The sequence below is a fragment of the Hypomesus nipponensis genome, chromosome 20 (assembly GCF_054491055.1).
Source record: "Hypomesus nipponensis isolate SF chromosome 20, ASM5449105v1, whole genome shotgun sequence".
Taxonomy (NCBI): Eukaryota; Metazoa; Chordata; class Actinopteri; order Osmeriformes; family Osmeridae; genus Hypomesus; species Hypomesus nipponensis.
In genome coordinates, this window is record NC_140380.1 from 1,262,501 (window position 1) to 1,265,000 (window position 2,500).

Consider the following 2,500-nt stretch of genomic DNA (forward strand, 5'->3'; position numbering starts at 1 on the left):
AGTAGCCTATGGTTGTCAACTTATTTCGTACGGCCATACCAGCCTGGCAACGCCCGATCTTGTCTGATCTCGGAAGCTAAGCAGGGTCGGGCCTGGTTAGTACTTGGATGGGAGACCGCCTGGGAATACCAGGTGCTGTATGCTCTTTTGCTCATTCACTTAGAAACTGACATCTTGCAATATGCACAAGTAGTCCTTCATGAAAGGGGCTGGAAGCTGTTTTCATTTTGACACGAGAAAGAGAGAGAGAGACCACCTTGCATTGTCAATTGCTAAATCTGTATATGGATAAGTAGCCTATGGTTGTCAACTTATTTCGTACGGCCATACCAGCCTGGCAACGCCCGATCACGTCTGATCTCGGAAGCTAAGCAGGGTCGGGCCTGGTTAGTACTTGGATGGGAGACCGCCTGGGAATACCAGGTGCTGTATGCTCTTTTGCTCATTCACTTAGAAACTGACATCTTGCAATATGCACAAGTAGTCCTTCATGAAAGGGGCTGGAAGCTGTTTTCATTTTGACACGAGAGAGAGAGAGAGAGACCACCTTGCATTGTCAATTGCTAAATCTGTATATGGATAAGTAGCCTATGGTTGTCAACTTATTTCGTACGGCCATACCAGCCTGGCAACGCCCGATCACGTCTGATCTCGGAAGCTAAGCAGGGTCGGGCCTGGTTAGTACTTGGATGGGAGACCGCCTGGGAATACCAGGTGCTGTATGCTCTTTTGCTCATTCACTTAGAAACTGACATCTTGCAATATGCACAAGTAGTCCTTCATGAAAGGGGCTGGAAGCTGTTTTCATTTTGACACGAGAGAGAGAGAGAGAGAGAGAGAGAGAGAGAGAGAGAGAGAGACTACCTTGCATTGTCAATTGCTAAATCTGTATATGGATAAGTAGCCTATGGTTGTCAACTTATTTCGTACGGCCATACCAGCCTGGCAACGCCCGATCACGTCTGATCTCGGAAGCTAAGCAGGGTCGGGCCTGGTTAGTACTTGGATGGGAGACCGCCTGGGAATACCAGGTGCTGTATGCTCTTTTGCTCATTCACTTAGAAACTGACATCTTGCAATATGCACAAGTAGTCCTTCATGAAAGGGGCTGGAAGCTGTTTTCATTTTGACACGAGAGAGAGAGAGAGAGAGAGAGAGAGAGAGAGAGAGACTACCTTGCATTGTCAATTGCTAAATCTGTATATGGATAAGTAGCCTATGGTTGTCAACTTATTTCGTACGGCCATACCAGCCTGGCAACGCCCGATCTCGTCTGATCTCGGAAGCTAAGCAGGGTCGGGCCTGGTTAGTACTTGGATGGGAGACCGCCTGGGAATACCAGGTGCTGTATGCTCTTTTGCTCATTCACTTAGAAACTGAAATCTTGCAATATGCACAAGTAGTCCTTCATGAAAGGGGCTGGAAGCTGTTTTCATTTTGACACGAGAGAGAGAGAGAGAGACCACCTTGCATTGTCAATTGCTAAATCTGTATATGGATAAGTAGCCTATGGTTGTCAACTTATTTCGTACGGCCATACCAGCCTGGCAACGCCCGATCTCGTCTGATCTCGGAAGCTAAGCAGGGTCGGGCCTGGTTAGTACTTGGATGGGAGACCGCCTGGGAATACCAGGTGCTGTATGCTCATTCACTTAGAAACTGAAATCTTGCAATATGCACAAGTAGTCCTTCATGAAAGGGGCTGGAAGCTGTTTTCATTTTGACACGAGAGGGAGAGAGAGAGACCACCTTGCATTGTCAATTGCTAAATCTGTATATGGATAAGTAGCCTATGGTTGTCAACTTATTTCGTACGGCCATACCAGCCTGGCAACGCCCGATCTCGTCTGATCTCGGAAGCTAAGCAGGGTTGGGCCTGGTTAGTACTTGGATGGGAGACCGCCTGGGAATACCAGGTGCTGTATGCTCTTTTGCTCATTCACTTAGAAACTGAAATCTTGCAATATGCACAAGTAGTCCTTCATGAAAGGGGCTGGAAGCTGTTTTCATTTTGACACGAGAGAGAGAGAGAGAGAGACCACCTTGCATTGTCAATTGCTAAATCTGTATATGGATAAGTAGCCTATGGTTGTCAACTTATTTCGTACGGCCATACCAGCCTGGCAACGCCCGATCTCGTCTGATCTCGGAAGCTAAGCAGGGTCGGGCCTGGTTAGTACTTGGATGGGAGGCCGCCTGGGAATACCAGGTGCTGTATGCTCTTTTGCTCATTCACTTAGAAACTGACATCTTGCAATATGCACAAGTAGTCCTTCATGAAAGGGGCTGGAAGCTGTTTTCATTTTGACACGAGAGAGAGAGAGAGAGAGACTACCTTGCATTGTCAATTGCTAAATCTGTATATGGATAAGTAGCCTATGGTTGTCAACTTATTTCGTACGGCCATACCAGCCTGGCAACGCCCGATCTCGTCTGATCTCGGAAGCTAAGCAGGGTCGGGCCTGGTTAGTACTTGGATGGGAGACCGCCTGGGAATACC

The 2,500-nt window shown here is 47.6% G+C and overlaps 9 non-coding genes across 9 annotated transcripts in view; all 9 read left to right on the forward strand.

Moving 5' to 3' along the window:
- The first annotated feature begins 25 nt into the window (after window positions 1-25).
- On the forward strand, window positions 26-144 carry LOC146242305 (5S ribosomal RNA). The gene has a single exon (XR_014734763.1). It is a non-coding gene; the product is annotated as a 5S ribosomal RNA (ribosomal RNA).
- Window positions 145-316: 172 nt separating this feature from the next.
- On the forward strand, window positions 317-435 carry LOC146242306 (5S ribosomal RNA). Its single transcript, XR_014739150.1, has one exon. It is a non-coding gene; the product is annotated as a 5S ribosomal RNA (ribosomal RNA).
- A 172-nt stretch (window positions 436-607) lies between these two features.
- On the forward strand, window positions 608-726 carry LOC146242307 (5S ribosomal RNA). Its single transcript, XR_014739151.1, has one exon. It is a non-coding gene; the product is annotated as a 5S ribosomal RNA (ribosomal RNA).
- Window positions 727-924: 198 nt separating this feature from the next.
- LOC146242308 (5S ribosomal RNA) lies at window positions 925-1,043 on the forward strand. Its single transcript, XR_014739152.1, has one exon. It is a non-coding gene; the product is annotated as a 5S ribosomal RNA (ribosomal RNA).
- Window positions 1,044-1,235: 192 nt separating this feature from the next.
- LOC146242309 (5S ribosomal RNA) lies at window positions 1,236-1,354 on the forward strand. The gene has a single exon (XR_014737183.1). It is a non-coding gene; the product is annotated as a 5S ribosomal RNA (ribosomal RNA).
- Window positions 1,355-1,526: 172 nt separating this feature from the next.
- On the forward strand, window positions 1,527-1,645 carry LOC146242310 (5S ribosomal RNA). The gene has a single exon (XR_014737185.1). It is a non-coding gene; the product is annotated as a 5S ribosomal RNA (ribosomal RNA).
- Window positions 1,646-1,809: 164 nt separating this feature from the next.
- Window positions 1,810-1,928, forward strand: LOC146242311 (5S ribosomal RNA). The gene has a single exon (XR_014737566.1). It is a non-coding gene; the product is annotated as a 5S ribosomal RNA (ribosomal RNA).
- Window positions 1,929-2,102: 174 nt separating this feature from the next.
- On the forward strand, window positions 2,103-2,221 carry LOC146242312 (5S ribosomal RNA). Its single transcript, XR_014739951.1, has one exon. It is a non-coding gene; the product is annotated as a 5S ribosomal RNA (ribosomal RNA).
- Window positions 2,222-2,395: 174 nt separating this feature from the next.
- LOC146242313 (5S ribosomal RNA) overlaps window positions 2,396-2,500 on the forward strand; it is a 119-nt gene continuing 14 nt past the window's right edge. Inside the window, exon 1 of the ribosomal RNA XR_014737187.1 lies at window positions 2,396-2,500. This exon is cut by the window's right edge and continues 14 nt beyond it. This is a non-coding gene — a ribosomal RNA (5S ribosomal RNA).